The sequence below is a fragment of the Micropterus salmoides genome, unplaced genomic scaffold (assembly GCF_014851395.1).
Source record: "Micropterus salmoides isolate LMB-PRFRI ecotype aquatic unplaced genomic scaffold, ASM1485139v1 Ms_hic_scaffold_1, whole genome shotgun sequence".
Taxonomy (NCBI): domain Eukaryota; kingdom Metazoa; phylum Chordata; class Actinopteri; order Centrarchiformes; family Centrarchidae; genus Micropterus; species Micropterus salmoides.
In genome coordinates, this window is record NW_024040040.1 from 60,647,098 (window position 1) to 60,669,571 (window position 22,474).

Sequence of the window (22,474 nt, forward strand, 5' to 3'; positions counted from 1 at the left end):
TCACGAGTCTTAAATAGCTCACTGTGCCAGATCATTGTTCACTTGAATCCGAAAAATGGGGAAGCTCTGCTTGTATGCATTTGCCAAAGTTGTTGGGAAGAAGACATCTTTTAACCTTGAACTCAGTAAGTTTGTGAAGATCTAACTTCCACTTAATCCACTGTTCCGAGTACCTTTGGGGTATTTCCTTATCCCAACTATAGTTTATGCTGCAGAGCTCCTGTAACAGCAGCTTGGCAGGCAGAGTGAAAGGTGTAAGAAACCCTAAGGGGTCGTAGATAGAACTGACCCTAGACAGTATCCCTCTACGTGTGTGAGGCTGCGGCTTGATACCAATATTAAATGTGAAATTGTCCTCTTCCACACACCACTGCACACCAAGTGCTCTCTCCATCGGGAGTCGATCTCTGTCCAGATTGAGCTCTTTCACTTCTTTTGCTCTGTCTGCCTCGGGAATTGAGGCTAGCACCTTGCAACTGTTAGAGATCCATTTAGTGAGGTGGAAACCTCCTCTCTCACATGCAGCAGTGAGACCTTTGATGAGCTGTATAGCCTCTTCCTCTGTAGACGTGGACTTTAAGCAATCGTCAACAGAAATATTTTTTGGATTGTGTCGATCAATTCAGGCCTGAAATGTTCCTTATTATCCTCAGCCGTCCTTCTGAGAGCATAATTTTCACAGCTGGGTGATGACATGGCACCAAAAAGGTGGACAAGCATCCGGTATTCCTGAGGCTTAAGATATTGCCCTTGGGACACCACAGAAACCTCAAAAAATCCACTTCCTCTATAGAGACTCTCACTTGGTGAAACATTGCTTGTATGTCTCCCATCATTCCAATTGGCTCCTGACGAAATCTGGTAAGCACACCTATGAGGCGATTAGTCAGGTCAGGTCCCTGAAGAAGCTCAGAGTTGAGTGAAGTTCCATTAAAAGATGCACCACAGTCAAAGACCACTCTGAGTGTGCCCTTTTTTGGATGGTACACACCATGATGAGGTATGTACCATATTTTCCCATCCTTTTGCTTTAGCTGCACCTGTGGCACTGCTTTAGCATATCCCTTTTCAATGACGTCATTGAGGAAACTGCTGTACTCCTCGTGAAATGACGCATTCTTCAAGAATTTCCTCCTAAAGTTGGAATGACGTTGTCCAGCAATGAGACGATTGTTGGGCATTGAAATATCCTCCTTTCTGAATGGTAATCCAAGACTATAATGTCCATCAACAATGACAGACGATTCTTCAGCAAGTTTCATGAACTGCTTGTCCTCACACATTTCCTTTGTGTCTTCGTAGGATTTTTCAGTGAACTTATACTGTGTGACAAGCAACTCATGGAGTTTGACCAGTGAAATCCTGTTAACTGAAACTGGAGTGTTCCTGTTGTCCTTTGCTGTTCCTCCTCTGAGTGGACCATTTATCACCCATCCTAGCAATGTTTTCACTGCGTATGGTCCATCCCCTTGGCTGTTTATGATCTGTCGTGGTTCCATTACTTTGTAAGCATTTGTGCCAATTAGCAGGCCAATGTGTGCGTCTATAGTAGAGAGTTTAATATTCTTGAGGTATGGCCTTTTTGCAAGATCTTTCTGGGGATGTTTTGCTTTGTGACAGGCATGGTCTTTTGAGTGTATAATTCTGGAAGGGCTATGAACAAATTGCCATGTAGCTCACTCACTTCCAAACCTGTAACAGCATCACTAGTGACGGTCTTTTCTTGGCCCATGGTCCGAAGAAGGATGTTAGTTTTCTTTCCAGTCATATTTAGGTTGATGCATTAACTTACCTGTGCAGAATGAGGCTGTGCTGCCGGGATCAAGGAATGCATACGTTCCCTTTCGAGGGAACTCGAACTGCGTCAGTGACGACACTATGGGAACGCCTCTGGGCGTGGCAGGGCTGAACTATGAATGAAACTACTCCAATCCTATTGGTGTTACTAGGAGGGGGTATATGAGCACACCGGCACATAGGACACATTAGCTTCTTTCTATTCAGCAGGCACTCTGGCTATGTTTGGAAGCTCCATTATCCTACCTGACGTTGAGACGAAGCAGCAGATCATGTCGAAGCGATTCCAACAGTGTGTCTTTCCATGTGAGTGTTTCATCACGGAGGGTGATACCCATGGGATGTGTGTCTCATGCCTGGGGATGTCACATGCTCAGGCGGCTCTCAAGGGGGCTGCCTGCGACCATTGCGAGGCCCTGCCCCTGAGGGTGCTGAGGTCTCGAGCGGCTCTCTTCCTAGAGGATGGTCGGATGCACTCCCCTCGTGGCACCCTTCTCTGCCAGTCAGAGAAGCCGGCTTTTACAGCCGATACTCCCTGGTTCCCAAGAAGGACGGAGGATTGCGTCCGATTTTGGATTTGCGGTCCCTGAACCAATCTCTGAGGAGATTCAGGTTCAGGATGCTTACCATCCCAGCCATCATCAGTCACATCCAATACGAGGATTGGTTTGTCATTTCCATCCATCCCTCTCACAGGAAGGTCCTGAGGTTCGCCTTCGGGGGCACGGCTTACCAGTATCGGGTTCTTCCGTTCGACCTAGCACTATCTCCCTGCACGTTCACCAAATGCATGGATGCAGCTCTGGCTCCGTTGAGGCTCCAGGGCATCCGCATACTGAACTACATCGACGACTGGCTCGTCCTGGCCCAGTCTCGAGAGTTAGCGGTTCGGCATCGAGATGTCGTCCTCGCCCACCTTCAGCGTTTCAGGCTGTGGCTCAATGCGAAGAGCGTGCTGACACCTGCCCAACGGACTACGTTCCTAGGGGTGGTGTGGGACTCAACGACGATGCGGGCCCACCTGTCGCCTGCACGCGTCGGGTCCATTTTGTCCTCATTGACCAGAGTAAAGCTTGGCCGCACCATCACTGTAAAACACTTTCAGAGGGTGTTGGGTCTCCTGGCAGCAGCGTCCAGTATAATACCTTCCAGACTACTGCACATGAGAGTCCTGCAGTGGTGGCTAAAATCCAAGGGATTCTCCCCGAGGGGAAAACCGCTCCGTCTGGGTTACGAGTGGATGCCTTCGTTCCCTGTCTGTATGGAGGAAATCTTGGTTCCTGTCCCAAGGTCCTGTATTGGGAGCGATCTGTCGCCAAACAATTATTTCAACAGACGCCTCACTCACGGGATGGGGCGCGGTCATGGACGGCCGCTTCGCGAGAGGCTCCTGGGAGGAGCATCACTTCTCTTGGCACATAAATTGCCTGGAAATGTTGGCGGTTTTCAGAGCTCTGAGGAGTTTTCTGCCCGCCCTCCGTGGTCGCCACATCCTTGTCAGAACCAACAATACGGCAGTAAATGTAAATGCTCCGTACTTGTATAGCGCCTTTCTAGTCTTTTCGACCACTCAAAGCGCTTTTACACTACATCTGCATTCACCAGTCACACACATTCATACACTGAGCCTAAGTGCTCAAACGGAAACTAACATTCACACTCATTCTGGCGGAATAGCCGCCAGGGGCAATTCGGGGTTCAGTATCTTGCCCAAGGACACTTCGACACGCAACCAGGGGGAGCCAGGGATTGAACCGCCGACCTTCCGATTAACGGCCAACCCGCTCTACCTCCTGAGCCACAGCCGCCCCAAGTGGGGCTGTGTAGTGGCCTATTTGAATCACCAGGGGGGTCTGCGCTCGCACCCATTATGCAAACGGGCACATCGGATCCTCCTGTGGTCCCAGCAGAGACTGCTGTCCCTCAGAGCGATGTACATCCCTGGGACCCAGAATCAAGGAGAAGACCTGCTGTCGAGACAGGGGCTGAGGCCCGGGGAATGGAGACTCCACCCCGAGGTGGTGGAGTTATTATGTGAAGAGTTCGGCCCCATAGACGTGGCCTTGTTTGCGTCCCGAGAGACGGCGCACTGTCCCCTGTGGTTCTCCCTCTCGCCCCCAGCCCCGCTAGGGCTGCATGCCATGGTACAGACGTGGCCGAGGCCGCGTATGCGTTTGCGTATGCGTTTCCCCCAGTCGCTCTGCTCCCGGGGGTTCTGGAGCGGGTCCGCCAGGACGGCATCAGTCTACTACTAGTAGCCCCGTTTTGGCCGGCACGAGTGTGGTTCTCGGATTTAATATCGCTCCTCGAGGGCCCGCCCTGGCAGGTCCCTCTGAGGACAGACCTGCAGTCCCAGGCGGAGGGCCGGATCTCTCACCCGCACCGCGCCCTGTGGCAGCTATGGGTCTGGCCCCTGAGGGGGCGCAGTTCCTGGAGGCGGGCCTGACGACAGGAGCAGTCGAGACGCTGCTCAGCTCCAGAGCCCTGTCCACGAGAAGGATGTACGGCCTAAAGTGGAATGTGTTCACCACCTGGTGCAGAGAACGGGCGGTGGACCCAGTTACCTGCTTGGTAATTGTGATACTGGAGTTCCTCCTGTGCTTATATACCCCTTCCTCTTCTCGGGGAACAAGGGTTACATATGTAACCTGAGACGTTTCCACAATTGGTTTCCTTTGTTGGATTTAACTTTAGCTGGTATAATTGACATTACACTCTCCTCTTCACCGGCCCCAATGTGCCCACATGCCTTTGCACTTGTGTTTGATGTTTCAAACCTTTCCCTTGTTTCCAGTGTGACTCCTTTATCCTTTCCTATGTGGAGCACAGTTGGGTGGTTTTGATTGCACACTTGACATGATAAGCAATGATGGCAATCCTTGCTCATGTGACCCTGCACAAGACATCCGTAACAAACTCCTTTTCCCTTTAAGAAGCTAATTTTCTCTCTATGCATTTTCCTTTTGAATTGTTGACACTCATCCATTTCATGTTCACCTGAACAAAATAGACAGGAAGCCTTGTTTCCAGGCTGGGCATTGCTATCTTGAAGCTTGTCAACGTTCGTTAAAGTAGTAGCAAAGCTGCTGCCTGCAGATTTGGGCCTTTTGAATGTTGTTGCTTTGTTGCCTTTTGAAATGTTTGTTATATGGTCCTGAATGCTGCCAAATACTGGGTGTGTTAAGATTTTAACTTGATGTTCAATGAACTTGACCAAGTCTGATTTTGCTGCTCTGCCTTTCCTGTAGCGTGCAAGCCTCCGATCTCCATTTCTCTCGTAATTTGTATGGCAGCTTGGTGACCAGCACTTTTAGAGTAGATGACAGGTCGAGTTCCTCCATAGCTGTAATGTCCTCCATTGCATTGCAGCATCCTCGTAAATACAAAGCAAAGACTTGAAGAGCCTTTGGGTCCTCAGGTTTGATGGTGCCCCATGATAAGGCCTTTTCAATATATGCACTGCCGATTTTGAATTTATTTCCATAATGCTCTTGGAGGAGGGCTTTGGCCTGCCGGTATCCCCTATCAGGATCCATGTACAGACACGTTCTAATCAGTTCTCTTGGCTGCCCCCTAGTGTACAGTTCTAAATAGTACAATCTATCTTTTCCACAGGCACTTTTGGCCTCAATGGTATGTTCAAACGCCCTCATAAATGATCTATATTCAACTGGATCACCTTCAAAAACTTTGATATCCTTTTGGGGAAGAGAGGAGTGTCCTACAGTTTGTATTATAAGTTATTTTGTTTTACTGTGCTTTCAGACCAAAAGCAAAGTGAGCGTTCGTGGCGGTGAGTTTACATGTTAATGCAAATACGTCGAGCCACGATTTCCTGACGCTAAGGCTTTCGCGTGAGTTTAAAATTTCCAACTTCAGCAAATTTTCGCAGGTTTTAATCGCCTTCTTGCGTTGTGTTTGAAAACTGGCAGCGAATGTACTCACGCCAGGAAAGCGTCGCGAGGATTAAATTCGTGTTTGGTCTGAAAGCACCATTGGTCACGTTCATTTCCAGTTTAATAGTCTGAGACCAGTCCTGCAGTAAAGTGACCTGGCAAAAGTAAGCTTCCTCATGTGCTGCATCATTTTCTGTGAGAATTCCAACCAAAGCCATGTCATCAGAATATTTAAGTAAGCTAACAGTCATGTCATTTATATAAATTGAAAACAACAGAGGTGACAACACACAGCCTTGTGGTGCTCAAGTATTTATAACAAGCTTATCTAAGTAGACCCCATTCATTAAGAGTCTCTGGGCGGTCAGTTAAAAAAAGTGAAGTAAAATCAATAAAAGATTATTTTGATTGTTACAGGTGTTTACCTATTTTATTCAAGAGTAAGAGGTACATCCTCTGTGCCCCTGTGTGACCTGTAGGCAAATTGAAGGGGGTCCAGTTGATTCCCAACAGATGACATTATATGGGTGCTGACCACTCTCTCCATACACTTGGCTAAGAGTGGAGTGAGTGCCACTGGTCTAAGAGCTCCAAGGGCTGTAGCCTTAGAGACTTTAGGCACAGGTATTATTGTGGATTTCTTCCATGCAATTCAGCAAAATTTGAAACAGCTGAGTGAGGACCCCATTAAGCTGTTGAGAACATGCCTTTAGCACCGGTCCTTGGAGGCCATCAGCCTAGGGGCTTTGTTGGGTCTGATTTTGGAGAGACACATGGCTACTTCTTCTTCAGAAAGCTGTATAGTTTCATAGCTACCAATCTGATCACAAATAATATTGCAGCCTATTTTTGGGTCTTCCATATTCCTATCTTCCATAGAAAATGTTTAAATCATTAACAAATTTGCCACACTCTGCCACGTTTACACTTTGTTTTTTTCTTTCCCTACCCATTATTGTAATTAATCCCTCCCATGCTTGTTTTGCAACGCCTGTACAAAATCTTTGCTCGACCTAATTCTTAAAATCTATTTTTGCTGTAAAAACTTTACACTACATTCAATCCTTCTCTTTCTCCTTTACTAAGTCTGCTTCTCCTCTCAGAAATGCAGCCCTTTTGTCATTTAGACACATTTTAAGATCCTTTGAGAGCAATGGCTTGCTATTACTAAACACCTTAACTATCTTAGAAGTGATAACAGTTTCTTCACAGAACTTGATATGGCATGTGATTGTGTCTGTCAATTCATGATGATGAGTGCATGCCTCAAAAAACATGCGCCAATCCGTAGAGTTAAAACAATCTCTTGAGCTCCTCCTCCCCATCCTCAGTCAGTACAGTTTTCAGGAGTGGTTTTTCACACCTGACTTTCTGTCTGTATGTTAGAAGGAGATGAATGACATTATGATCGGACCTTCCAAGAGGATGGCGACTCACTGCCTTATATGCGTCTGGGATGTTACCGAAGCATTGGTCCAGTATGCGAAAGGAGCGAGTGGGCATGGTAACATACTGCTGCAGAGTGGGTAGATGAGGTGATAGCTGACATGTGTAGAAATCCCTTCCAAAAAAACGGCTGATCTGCCAATCGGGAGAGTGCAGCAGCTACTTTATTGTTAGGCCCTGGGACCCAATGGTGATCAGCCCACAATGGTGATCTGCCCAAACTCCCGCGGAAGGTAAATTGGCCTGATAGATACAGACAGCAGCTCATAGTCTAGTGCACACTCTCTTGAGCACTTTAAATTGTGGGGCCCAAGTGCTGTCAATAAACATGCAGAGTCCTCGCCCGATGGATTTATGAGATGACACCTTCTCACGATCTGCTCTTATAACTGTATATCCCTCCATGTCAATGCCTGTGCTGTCCTCGTGAAGCTATGTCTATGTGAAGCAGAGCAAGCAATAAAATCAAATTGATGATATAGAAATGATTTACCTTGGTAGAAGGGTAAAAAAGCAGAACAACATACTGTCATGGCAAAGTGAGAATTCAGAGTCAATACATCGGGAGATAAATGTATAGATATCTTGCCAGAAAGTGCAAGACTGGGGCCACGTCCAATATAACTGAGTCTTCTTAAGCCATTTGACAAAATGAGCAGTCCACATCATTGTCCTAATATCTTTGTAGAAATACCTTGGAGTGATCTAGCGATCGAGCATTTTGAAAGACACTTCCTTAACCTTAATTTGATTTTTGGAAGGTTCAATTAAATTTTTCAATTAAATTTTATTTATATAGCGCCAAATCTGCCTCGACCAGTTGGGGGAGAGAGAGAGAGGGAAAGAGGGAGGGGGATGGAAGGAGAGAGAGAGGGGAGAGAGGCAGCCTACACAATATACACACAGAGGTACAGACAATAAAGATAATGTTGCTATAGATTGAATGAATAATGGTACAGATATTTATAGTAGTGTTAATGATAATAATCATAATGTCAATGATTATAATAACAATAATAACAATAGGACTGGTAACAATAGTTGTAGCAGAGGGTGTCGAGTAGGAACACGGGGGCAGCAGGTGACTCGCAACCACAGATCCAGACTCCACAGCTCCAGAGCCAGAAAACCTGCAGGAAGTGATAGGAGGAGAGAGGAGAGGGACGAGAAAGCACAAGACTACCAGAAAGGGGAGAAGTTGTGTTAGTAACATGCAATAATGGGATAAGGTTGCATACAGAGGGAGAGAAAGTAGAGGAGAGAGGAGCTCAGTGCATCATAGGAAATCCCCCAGCAGTCTAGGCCTATAGCAGCATAACTAAGGGATGGTTCAGGACTAACCTGAGCCAGCCCTAACTATAAGCTTTATCAAAGAGGAAAGTCTTAAGCCTACTCTTAAATGTGGAGATGGTGTCTGCCTCCTGAACCCAAACTGGAACCTGGTTCCACAGGAGAGGAGCTTGATAGCTGAACGCTCTGGCTCCTAGTCTACTTTTGGAGACTCTAGGAACCACAAGTAACCCTGCATTCTGGGAGCGCAGTGCTCTGGTGGGGTAGTAAGGTACTATGAGCTCTTTAAGATAAGATGGTGCCTGAGCATTAAGAGCTTTGTAGGTAAGAAGAATGATTTTAAATTATATTCTGGATTTTACTGGAAGCCAATGCAGAGAAGCTAAGACAGGAGAAATGTGATGTCTTTTCCTGGTTCCTGTCAGAACACATGCTGCAGCATTCTTGATCAGCTGAAGTCTTAATGGACTTTTTTGAGCAGCCTGATAATAAAGAATTGCAGTAATCCAGCCTAGAAGTAACAAATGCATGGACTAGTTTTTCTGCATCATTTTTATCAGTGCTGTCTCTGTGCTATGATGAGCTCTAAATCCTGACTGAAAATCCTCAAATAAACTATTGCTCTGTAGAAAGTCACACAGCTGTTTAGCAACTGCTTTCTCCAGGACCTTAGAGAGAAATGGAAGGTTAGATATAGGTCTATAGTTGGCTAAAACATCCGGCTTTTTAGATTTATAGATTGATCATATCTAGTATAGAGGTGCTGACTAAGGGTAAAACTTCTTTAAGCAGCCTAGTCGGGATGGGGTCTAAGAGGCAGGTTGATGGTTTAGATGAAGAAATTATTGAAGTTAGTTGGTAAAGATTGAGGGAAGCAAAGCAGTCTAAACATATATCAGGTTTTACAGCTGTTTCTAAGGTTCCTGAGTTTAGAGATAAGTTGGTGCCAGTTGAGGGCAGGTCTTGGTGAATTTTGTTTCTAATTGTTAGAATTTTATCATTAAAGAAGCTCATGAAGTCGTAACTACTGAGAGCTATGGGAATACTTGGCTCAATAGAGCTGTGACAGCCTGGCTACAGTGCTGAAAAGAAACCTGGGGTTGTTCCTGTTTTCCTCTATTAATGACGAGTAGTACGCTGCTCTGGCATTACGGAGGGCCTTCCTATAAGTTTTAAGACTATCTTGCCAAATTAAACGAGAATTTTCCAGTTTGGTGGAACGCCAATTTCTCTCAAGTTTCCGCGAAATTTGGTTTAATTTGTGAGTTTTAGTATTATCCTCCGTTACTTTGTGACTTGATAATGAATTTAGAGCTGATGGAATCGCATCCTTAAATTTAGCTACAGCACTATCAGACAGACATCTTGTATAGACATTTTTGCCCAATGGCGTGTAGTTCAGCAATACAAACTCAAAAGTTATCAAACAGTGGTCAGATAAAGAGGGATTCTGTGGGAACACTATTAAATGTTCAATTTCAATACCGTATACCAAAACAAGGTCGAGGGTGTGGTTAAAACAGTGAGTCGTTCATGAACACTCTGAGATAAGCCAATGGAATCTAACAGAGAGATAAACGCAGTACTAAAGCTGTCATTCTCAACGTCCACATGAATATTAAAATCCCCTACAATAATAACTTCGTTATAACAGTCAGTTTTAAGGACTAAAGTTGACAAAAACTCTGCAAATTCAGATATGAATTTAGAGTACGGACCAGGTGCTCGGTACACTATAACAAAAAGAATTGGTTGCGGTGATTTCCAACTTGGGTGTGAAAGTACAAGAACAAAGCTTTCAAATGAGTAATAATTTAGTTTAGGTTTAGAGCTGATTAGTAGGCTAGAGTCGAAGATGGACTCGAGGAATGTGAGTATGACTGGGAGAGATGGATTCATTTAGGCTAACATATTCTCCATCACCCAGCCAGGTTTCAGAAAGAAAAAATAAATCAATATCATAATCTGATATTAGTTCATTTACTAGTACAGCTTTAGAAGAGAGAGATCTGTTGTTTAAAAGTCCACATTTAATTTTCCTATTTGTTTGCACTATTGCTCCTGTGGTTTTAATTTTTATGAGGTTTTTATGCACAGCTCCTCTTCTGTTTACCTTTGATTTAAATAATTTCTTTGGTCGGGGGGCAGACACCGTCACTATTGGGTTTTCACTAAGTAACTTCTGGAATGGAGGAGCACAGAAGTGTGTTAGACTGTGACTCTCTCTCGACAACCAGCGGCGGAATGACGACATGCGGCTATACATGTCATCACTGGTCAGATTTAGCAGGGGTCCAGAGAAAACTACGGTGTCCGACATTGTTTTTGCATACGTACACACCGACTCAACATTAATCTTAGCGACCTCCGATTGGCATAACCGGGAGTCATTACCGCCGACGTGAATAACAATCTTAATGTATTTACGTTTATCCTTAGCCAGCATGGTTAAGACTCAATGTCGCCCGCTCTGGCCCCTACAAATAAACTACATTTATTACACGAACCATTACAGGCTTGTGTGTGCGTGCTTATGCAAACTGGTTTGCAAAGTTACCCTGTGGTGTCTGTTTGTGCCCCCCACCCTGATTTCCGTCCCCCATGTCTGGCTTGGTGACAAATATATACACATCGATAAGTAAATAAGTAATTAAGATGACATAGGAGTACATTAAAACTCCTTGGTTAAAGCATAATCCGTCTGGCACAACATGGTACCCAGCTCCTCATTTTGCATACAAGGCTGCTGGGCGGGACTGGGCAATAAAAAAAAAAGTTAGTCACTTTCACCCATTCACACCCTGACTAAGGCCCCATCCACACTACTCTGTTTTAGTTTACAATGAATATTAACTTTTTTTTAAATTATTAAAACGATTACGATCTCCGTCCACATCAGCGTTTCCACTACGTTTTGGAGTTGATCTCATTCTACATTAAAAACGAAAGATTTTGAGAAAGGAGAGGCTGGGTCCAAATCGAAATTAAGAAGAAGATTTAATAAAAAAAATAGGTGAATAAAAGATGGCATTACAGAAAATACAAAAAACAAAAACATTGCAGTAGACTGGAAAGTTGTTCCTCTTTTCAGATTTACAGCTTACAGCTTACAAAATGAGTTGTTTATATCCTCCAGGTATGTGGGCGGGTCCTTTTTCCTCCACATGGCTTAGGTCCATAGTCATTGGTCGTTTGGGTAACTTCTTCGTCACCCAATTAGGAAGGGTGTACCTTACTGTTCTTCGTTACTTTTGGTCAAACAAGTGAGCACCGATCCCAAACGTGAAACCCCCTTTGATCTTACAGGAACAAACAGTCTTTGCTCTACCAACTAGTCATATAGCACAGCAGGGGTTGTCTCCAGAACGGTCGACACTCAATTTTAGATGTCTGCCAAACAGTTAAACAAAAGAATCCTTCTGGCACTAAAGAAAGAGGTGTCAGTTTCCTTCACAAGAGGAGATAAACAATGGTTTATTTAACATTCCATTGCAATTGTCTGGCCTAAAACCATTTACATTTGAAAAAAAACACTGAAAAACATTTGGTAAAAACTTTGTTGTAAAATTTTTAACTCTACACTAGGACCCGTTCAGGGCACTGGGCATGCGCGTGCCGGTGTAAACATGAAGCAGATGGTCTATTCCGTAGTTACAGATTTGACAAAAGAATAAAGAAATACAGACTTAGTATCAGTAAACGGTGACATGCACAGTACAAGTGTAGGCAGATGAGTGTTTGCACGGTACAGAATATTTTAATAAAAATACCATGTCAAAAACCCTGTCAGCAGCCTCGTGTTTCTGCTTTGCAAGATCTAATCAGAGAGCCGAGCCTGAGCGGCTGCGTCATCGTTTCTAAAGTCCTCCATTTTGGCCCGTCTTCACTGAAACGCCCTTTGGATTTTTAAACCGCAAACTGGGGTCGGCAGCGTTTCCAAACTTCTCTGCTTTAGGTCTTCGTTTTCATCGCTGTAGTCTGGACGGGAGGTGCAAACATAGCAAAAGGTCTCTAATAGGTCTTTAATTCGAAAACGCAGTAGTGTAGATGGGGCCTAAGACTGTGAGACTAACATAGTCTCTGCCATCAGAGACCACAGCCATCGGGACCAATTTGAGGTTCAGTGTCATGTCCAAAGACACTTCAAAATACAGACTGGGGAAAACGGGGATTGAACCACCGATATTCTCATAAGTGGACGTCCGCTCTGCTCGCTCTGTACCCCGAGCTACAGCCGCACTTATAGCTGAAATAACTAACTTTGTTACTCTACAGTGTTTTAATAAATACCACAAAACTGAAACTCTCATTTTCTTTCACAAGGACATTTCCACACAGTCAACCTGACTTCTTTCAAAGAATATGCAAGCTTTATATAGACCCAAAAAATTCCACTTGATGTAGATTAATTTAAAGCCCTTTCATATTTCATAAAAAGACATTTAGCAAAACCAACAAAAATCAAGATCTATCCATTAATTTAACAGCCACTACAGTGCACTCACTGTGAAACTAAATAGTTGTCTCCATTTTGGATATTACATTGGTTTTAAAATAATAATGCTAATAGAAATATAATACAGTCATATGAAAGGACACCGACATCTCATATTATGGAAAACACTTTACATTCAGGTGAGAGATGTAGCGATTGCAAAAGTGTATTTCATTCACAGGTGAACGTGTCTCCACAGGAGTTTCAGCTCGATGATTCTCTGTATATTGATCCTCAGGTGTTTTCAAGTATGTGATTTGAGTAAATCTTTTACCCCAAGTTCTGTAATAATGCAGCTCTTCACTTCTGGAAGTTCTTGTGTTTGGACCACACTCTCTAGAACTGAATTGTCTCCCACTAGTTTACTTGTCTGTGTGCTGCACGCATCAACACATCTTTTTGTTGTGCAAAGCTACAGCTTCTCACCTATGTGGATTGTTGCATGTCTTGTCAATGCTGTAGGTTTACTGAATCTTTCCCCACAGATCTTGCAAAGGAATGACTTCTCACCTGTGTGGGTTCTCTTGTGGAGTTGCAAGTGATTGCTGTTCCTGAAGTCTTTCCCACACGTTTCACAAGAATACGGCTTCTCACCTGTGTGGGTTCTCATGTGGAGTTTCAAGTGACCCCTCTGGCTAAAAGAATTTCCACATGTTTTGCAAGAATATGGCTTCTCACCTGTGTGGGTTCTCATGTGGAGTTGCAAGTGATTGCTGTTCCTGAAGTCTTTCCCACATGTTTCACAAGAATAAGGCTTCTCACCTGTGTGGGTTCTCATGTGGAGTTTCAAGTGACACCTCTGGCTAAAAGATTTCCCACATGTTTCACAAGAATGCGGCTTCTCACCTGTGTGCATTCTCAAATGTTTGTTAAATGCTGAAGTGTCAGTGAATGTTTTCTCGCAGGTCTTGCAAAAGTACGGCTTCTCACCTGTGTGGGTTCTCATGTGGAGTTTCAAGTGACACCTCTGGCAAAAAGATTTCCCACATGTTTCACAAGAATACGGCTTCTCACCTGTGTGGGTTCTCATATGTTTTTTAAATGCTGAAGTTCCATGGAATCTTTTCCCACAGGTATTGCAAAGGTACGGCTTCTCACCTGTGTGGGTTCTCATGTGGAGATTCAAGTGACTCCTCCGGCTAAAAGACTTCTCGCATGTTTCACAAGAATACGGCTTCTCACCTGTGTGGATTCTCAGGTGTTTCTGAAATACTGACATGTACTGAAAACCTTTTCCACATGTTTCACATATGAAAGCGTTTTTACCTGTGTGAGGATCATGGTGAACCTCTGACATGGTAGACTTGTGTACATTGTTTCTGGGGCTTCTGCTGTTGTGATCTTGATTCTTTTGTTTTGGCTCTGCATCGCTAGTTGATCCTGAGTCTTCATGCTCGCCTCCTTTCTGATCTTGGCTCTCAGCTACATGACAGTTGTGAGAGAGGAGCTGGTGGTCACTTTTCAGTTCTGCTTCACTGTGGTCACTTTCCTCATAAGTAGGAGTCAACATAAAGGTGTCAGTCTCCTGCTTCACTACAAGCTGCTCTCCCTCCTGACTGGTACAGAGTTCCTCCTGTTCCTCTTTAACCTGTGGAGGCTGTGGGTCCTCCTGGTCCAGCCCGGGGATCCTCTCCTGAATCCAGAGCTGCTGGTCAGCCAGAACCTCCTCCTCCTCCTCCTTACAGACATGTTGTTGTGGGAGCTCTGGTGGGACAGAGAACAGAAGGAACAGGCTAAAACACTTTGCATTTGTTTGTCATGCTTGTCTTTTTTCCCACAATATTTTATTGAAAATTGCAAAATGTACAAATAAACATGGCTGCATATAATCTGTTTTTTTAAAGGCAATAGAGGAAATATAGCCAGAAGGAAACGCTCTGAACAAAAATTAATGCATTTAGCTGAGGCTTTTAACAATTGCTATACATGTCAGAGGTCGCATGCCTCTGGACATTATAATACAGTGGGAGAATTCAGTCTTCGTTCAGCTATTTATGTCGGTGAAACAGTGTTTAAGGATTTCATATATAACTTAACAACTTTCAACATTATTGTCACAAAATCACAGACACTATTTCATGGTCTCAGGGACGATGCTGGCTACGAGAACACTCTTTTAGTTGTGTTAGCAAACACCTTAAGTGCAACAGTAAGTCAATGACTTATAGGAGTTTCCTACGCTGTCTTGTCTTCTTCCCTGGTTTCCATACTACTACATACTAGTATTCATTCTGAATAATAAACCTTGTTCACTTGATGGTAATGTTAGCTAGTTAGGGTGTGTTCGTGATCAGGAATTCAATTGAAAGATTTAATTAGTTAAATGGTTTAATTAGGGTTAGGGGATGACAAAAATAATCATGATTAGTCAACTAATCGAATAAAATAATTAACAGATTAGTCGGCTACAAAAATATTCATTTGATTTTTTAAATCAACACTTCAATCGGCATGGTTTGAAATACGGGGAGGTTTGGGGGGGTCTGACCCGCCTAATTAAGGCTTGGACCCTCCCAAAAGAGGCAAAAACAACAGATCCGGGGGGTCTTTCTTACCTGTCATTATAAATATTACAAAATATTTCCCATACTCATGCCTTTATTCAAGAATCTAGAAATATGATTTCTGACACCCCTAAAATGGACCGTATCATTTCCTAACCTTGACGTTAGTTGAACGTCTTCTCAGTCTGCATCAGTCGCAACAGCAGCTGCTCCAGTCCAGTGCATCACATGCTAATGGAGACGCTGTAAGTAGTGAGCTATCCAGGTGCTTTAATACACTTAACTTTCCTACCTTCAGAGTTTTGTAATTAGCATTTATTTTACTTTAAATGCGCTATCTGATGTTAGCTAGCCAACACAGATGCTTAGGCATGAGCAGTGAAACTGAGGATTAGTCATTGTAGATACACAGTTTGACAATCAATATAAAGTTTATTATATCATTTTAAGTATTTTAGAGTCTTTCTACAATAAGCACAATATTCAGTGTTTCCCACAGATTGACAGCGTAACTGTGGTGGGGGGCTATCGACTGTCACGGGTGTTATGCCGAATTTGGCATGCCTGCCGAGAATTATATGAAAATTAGGGATGTACATATAGATTATTTTTCAAGTCGATTAATCTATCAATAACTTTTTTGATTAGTCGATAGATTTTGTTTATTCTAAAGATAGAAAAAGTTGCCTATTACTTGATTAACATATCAATTTAAATTCATTCAAATATCAAAAACATGTCTAATCAATAAATCTATATTTTATTCAATCATCCTGATGAAGCGCATTAGAATAATGACAATAGCAGCAAATCTTAAAAATGAATCAAATTTCCTCGTCACTGATGTGTTGTGATAATAACAATAACAGACATTAATTAGGCTACTTTACTTAAAACTTTAAATGTTTCTGCCATGGATTCATTTCAATATTAAGTAATGCAGTATGATAATAAAATGTATTTCTGCATCAGTGAACACCTGAAAGGCCTCACAGACAGTCACAGATTGTCTGTAATTACATTCAGCTGTTTTCTTGCTCATACGTGTTCGTGGACAGCAGTTGTGCTGCAGTGAAGCTGTTTCCAATTCAGAGAGCTCACGGAGCAGCACGTTGTTGAGTGTCTGTCTGAAATACTCCAAACTTTAGACGGTCGAAGGCGCGGTCTTGTAGCTGGACCTTGTCCGGGATAATCCCACACCGGAAGCAGGGACGCGTCAACGCACTTAATGCGTGTCGACGTATTCGATTACGTCAACGAATCGCCCAAGCCCTAATGAAAATGCATTAAAGTTATGCTTTTAAACACTATACTATTCTTTGTGGGGTTCATCTATAGTGATAAATGATCATTCTATGAACGTTAAGAATTGTTAATATATTATTACACTTAGTAAAAGTACCATTTCTTGAGATTCCGCAAAAATGTGGCGTTAACCGCGTTCAAATAGCAAAGTGTCCTAAAAGGACCTTAAGAAGTGAATTGTATTATTCTGCAAAACAGATATTGTAGGCTACCTGGTAAAATTTGCATCCATCTCTTTTCTTTGGTCAGTCTACCAGAGGTAGATTGTGTCTGACTTGACTGCACTGTTTTTATTCCCCTATCAATCAAGTCGCGAAAGTCAGCCAGTTATCTCAAACGCACTTGTAGACTACCAGTTATACGATTTATTTGACAGCTGTTTTCCAAAGTTGACATAGCTCTCCTTATTAGCTAGACTCCTTACATGCTTGCTAATAACTGTTTTGGAGATGGGTCTCCGACATTGACAGCGTTGTGTTGGACAGATTTTTGTAGCGGTGTTTATGATACCAACCAGTTAAATTCACAGACGGGTCTGTTGTCCGTGTTTGTGAGAGAAAGAACGACCGAGTGAGAGGATGTGGTCTAGAGTTACTCTGGTTAATATTATTTACAGAGACCCAAAAATTCCCAATTCCCCAACTTTGCATGGCAGCTGTTTTACTGAAAGCAGATTACATTTCATTCTCATTCTCGGAGATATTTGCTAAAAAAAAGTTGAAACTTAAAAGTTGAAATGCTAAGAATTAGGAATTAGATATGATGGTTCTGGTTTAACATTGTGTGGGTCTGTTTTGAGTGGTCCTGATGGTCTGCTGTTGTGTGTCTGACCTGCTGGCAGTTTTGCTGTAGAATAGTGACCTCTGACTACAAAGTCGTGTTGTATGGGCACCCATGAACTGCTGTAATGAATTTGATTTATCATCATCATCTACAGACTGCACACATTAGTTAAACAAGCGAGGATATTGTAAGCATTGTACGATTTTAGTTTACTGAAGCCTGCGCTGTACTGGGTTTTCTTTTTGACCTAGAAAAAATATTTGTTTTTTTAATAAAAAACTGAAAATGGACAACTATTATTGAACTTCAAGTCAGATGACTTAGAGGTGTTGGTAACCTCCATCGAGAAATCCAAATTCACGTAACGCTTATCTGGGGAGATTAAAGAGTGGGCTAAAATAGCTGACACAGCTGTCGTGTCCAGAGAGCAGAGGAAACCTGGTGGTGGCTCCTCCTGTGCTCCCTCACTGACCCCGGCACAAACCCGTAGGCTTCTCTTCTCGGGAAAGTTAATAATGAAGGTAAAAACAAAAAATATTAATAAAGGCTGCGGGCTAACGTCATCATGTTGTTCATGTTTTTCTTCAAAATGCAAAGACTTGCATTTGGATCCTTTTGTTACATCGAGCCTTTACATTATGTTACATAATGAGACATTATCTAGTGTTACATCGCCTACTGCCTTTCTACTAACGCGGGTTTTGTCATCAAACACATCGGTAGAATCAATTAAGTTCCGCTTGTTGACATTTTGTTGATCTTGTAAAATCAATTAAAGAGCAGCCATGTGGATTAAACGAGTTAGCAAACACTAGCTGGTGGAAAAGTAAAAGTTAGGACAGCTCAACAGTTCTCCTAAAGTTAGGAGAGTTTATTTAAGATTTTACGAAGTTAGAATGCTTCTGTAAAACACTTTTCCTATCTAAAGTTAGGAAAGGAACATTGACTCAAGAACTGTTAATCTGTAATGGCCTTTTTCCTAAATCAGTTCTTAACCCTTATTACCATGGTTACCAGGCAGTTAGGATAGGATATGCAGGTTAGGAAGTTTCTGTAATATGGCCACTGGTATATTAGAACATATTCAGTTGCATTATAATCTACAGGATGATTGTTTTGATAGTGATATTGCTATTAAAATATAAATATTATACCAGACCAGGATGGAAATTTCCCATTGTCCTTTATTGCATCTCCATTTACTCTTTAATAAAAAAATAAAATAGGTTCATTTACAGTTGATTCATCTTCCCTAGCTTCTGACCTTTCAAAGGAGACTACAATTATGCATCTAGGCCTAATGGTTGAGGAGTTTTTACTGATTCCTTTTGGGTATGTAATTTTAGCCATTATTCCTGGAAATAGACTGTTTCCAAGAGGTTATGTAAAAATTCAAGGTACTTGAGTATTTTCTTTTCATGTCACTTTCTACTTCTGCTCCACTCTTTATTTCACTACATTTATCTGACAGCTTCAGTTACTTTACAAAGGAAGATTTTCACACAAAACATATGAAGAGTTTGAAAAATGATGATTAAACTACCCAACAGTTTATACTAGTACAGCTAGTGTATTGGATGATTGACAGAAATTTAAATGGCATATATTTTGATAATCATTTAATGAATTTTTCCTGTAAGAACATTTCACGGTTCCAGATTCACAAATGTGAAGATTTGCTGCTTTTCTTTTGATTATTTCAATGTAATTTTAATCATTGCGAGGTTAAGACTGATAAAGCAAGCATTGTGAAGGTGTTAGTTTGGGCTCTGGGCAATTGTGAAAACATTTCTTAATATCTTCAGAATATTTCTAATCAGCGGATTAATCCATATATCATTCTTGTACTGAAAACCTTTTCCACATGTGTCACATTTGAAAGATTTTTACCTGTATGAGGATCATGGTGAACCTCTGACATGGTAGACTTGTGTACATTGTTTCTGGGGCTTCTGCTGTTGTGATTTTGATTCTTTAGTTTTGGCTCTACATCTCTAGTTGATCCTGAGTCTTCATGCTCGCCTCCTTTCTGATCTTGGCTCTCAGCTACATGACAGTTGTGAGAGAGGAGCTGGTGGTCACTTTTCAGTTCTGCTTCACTGTGGTCACTTTCCTCATAAGTAGGAGTCAACATAAAGGTGTCAGTCTCCTGCTTCACTACAAGCTGCTCTCCCTCCTGACTGGTACAGAGTTCCTCCTGTTCCTCTTTAACCTGTGGAGGCTGTGGGTCCTCCTGGTCCAGCCCGGGGATCCTCTCCTGAATCCAGAGCTGCTGGTCAGCCAGAACCTCCTCCTCCATACAGACATGTTGCTGTGAGAGCTCTGGAGGGACAGAGAACAAAAGGAACAGGCTAACCTTACTTCTGTGATGGCAAAGAAAGAAATGCAGAGACGTGAGGAAATGAGTCCCAGTATATGTGTGTGTATATAAATCGATCTCCTCCGTTTTGTGTTACTAAAATAACAAAACTTTCCTCACCTATCCTGTGTAACTTTACTTCGGGTTTCCAAACGATATCCAGCAGTCTGCGCTGACGATCGATCTCTTCCTCGTACTCGACGATAGTGTTTTTGAAAACTCTGAATATTTCTTCAGCAGCAGCAGCTAGTCGCTCGTTGACAAACTCTTTCAAACTCTCAACTGAAGACATTGTTGCTTAAGTACAAGTAAAATAATTAGCGGCACTACGACTACAATAACTTCTAGCGAATTCAATACATGCTGCTAAAGCTGGCGATTGTTTTGTTTACTTCCGCCGGATGTCACACTATTAAGTTCCGAGATCAGAAGTGCGGGAGCTTTTCGTTCCGCTTTTTATTTATTAAAAAGCGGAACGAAATTATTTAAAAATATTATTTTTATTTGATTAAAAACTTGTTTATCAGTGGAGGACTGAGTACATAAATCACAGATACCCCTGCTAAATATTACCCCACTAAAAATAGAAGCTTCTTTTAGCTTCAATTTAAATTTCTACTTCAGTATACAAAAGGTACCAGCTTTTAAAAATAGGCTATGTAAGTATCAAAAGTAAAAGGAATTATGGTGTAATTATGTTTTTCAGGGGTTTCTTACATGACAAACAAAATTTACAGTCAATTAAAGTTCTGTTAATCACCCAATTATTCAGCTGCTAATGTTACTGTTGGATAGTTTAATTTATGACAAAACATATTTTTTTAAAGGCAGGGTAAGTAAGTTTGAGAAACTAGCCAGAAACTGCTGGATTTTTGAAAGTACCCAACAGAAAAACTCCCACCCCCTCCCTTCTGAGCTCCTTCCAAAGCCACGCCCCCAAAACATGTGAACGGGCGTTGCTGACACCTCAGGAGGACGAGCAGAGTGTGAGGAGTGGAGAGCAGCGGCACACATCAGGGGTAAGAAAACATCAAACTTCATCATTATGAAACTAAACAGCTAACCCGGCTGTTAGTACTCACTGTCAAGCTAGCATGTTATTATTGGATAGGTTTAAAAAGACTGACTTTGATTAAGTAACGAGCTGCCTAGCTAACTGTTAACTTAGCAACAGGTAGCTGTGCTAACAGTTGCGGTAACATTGGGCAAAGCTAAAAACAGGCTGATACACATTTTCTCGTTTCCATCAGTTACACTACACGAACGTGAATTTTGTGTTAGACTCATAACGTACGTTTTTTTGCATGTTAGAGTTCCTATGGTGATAGTATTGTCTCTGATGAGGATAGCATATTTTAACCCAGTGTACTTGTCTCAAAGTTTCTCTGGTGTTTCCCCCTAAGCCCTTTGAGTGTCAAAAATAAATTGCTTTATAAATGTAATCCATTATTGTTATTACTTTTTTATTATCGTTTACTGATTACAACAACTAACTACAGCTCTGCTTCAGCCATTGGCTCATCTGTGTGATGTACAGTGGGGAGAACAAGTATTTGATACACTGCTGATTTTGCAGGTTTTCCTACTTACAAAGCATGTAGAGGTCTGTAATTTTTATCATAGGTACACTTCAACTGTGAGAGACAGAATCTAAAACAAAAATCCAGAAAATCACACTGTATGATTATTAAATAATTAATTAGCATTTTATTGCATCACATAAGTATTTGATACATCAGAAAAGCAGAACTTAATATTTGGTACAGAAACCTTTGTTTGCAATTACAGAGATCATACATTTCCTGTAGTTCTTGACCAGGTTTGCACACACTGCAGCAGGGATTTTGGCCCACTCCTCCATACAGACCTTCTCCAGATTCTTCAGGTTTCGGGGCTGTCGCTGGGCAATACGGACTTTCAGCTCCCTCCAAAGATTATCTATTGGGTTCAGGTCTGGAGACTGGCTAGGCCACTCCAGGACCTTGAGATGCTTCTTACGTAGCCACTCCTTAGTTGCCCTGGCTGTGTGTTTCGGGTCATCGTCATGCTGGAACACCCAGCCACGACCCATCTTCAATGCTCTTACTGAGGGAAGGAGGTTGTTGGTCAAGATCTCGCGATACATGACCCCATCCATCCTCCCCTCAATGCGGTGCATTGTCCTGTCCCCTTTGCAGAAAAGCATCCCCAAAGAATGATGTTTCCACCTCCATGCTTCACGGTTGGGATGGTGTTCTTGGGGTTGTAATCATTCTTCTTCCTACAAACACGTTGAGTGGAGTTTAGACCATAAAGCTCTATTTTAGTCTCATCAGACCACATGACCTTCTCCCATTCCTCCTCTGGATGATCCAGATGGTCATGGGCAAACTTCAGATGGGCCTGGACATGCGCTGGCTTGAGCAGGGGGACCTTGCGTGCGCTGCAGGATTTTAATCCATGACGGCGTAGTGTGTTACTAATGGTTTTCTTTGAGACTGTGGTCCCAGCTCTCTTCAGGTCATTGACCAGGTCCTGCCGTCATGCAAGATATCACGAGGTGAGGTCTTGCATGAAGCCCCAGACCGAGGCAGATTGACCGTCATCTTGAACTTCTTCC

The 22,474-nt window shown here is 42.5% G+C and overlaps 1 pseudogene; it reads right to left on the reverse strand.

Moving 5' to 3' along the window:
• The window catches only part of LOC119889441, a 78,834-nt pseudogene that overhangs the window by 34,775 nt on the left and 21,585 nt on the right, over window positions 1-22,474 (reverse strand).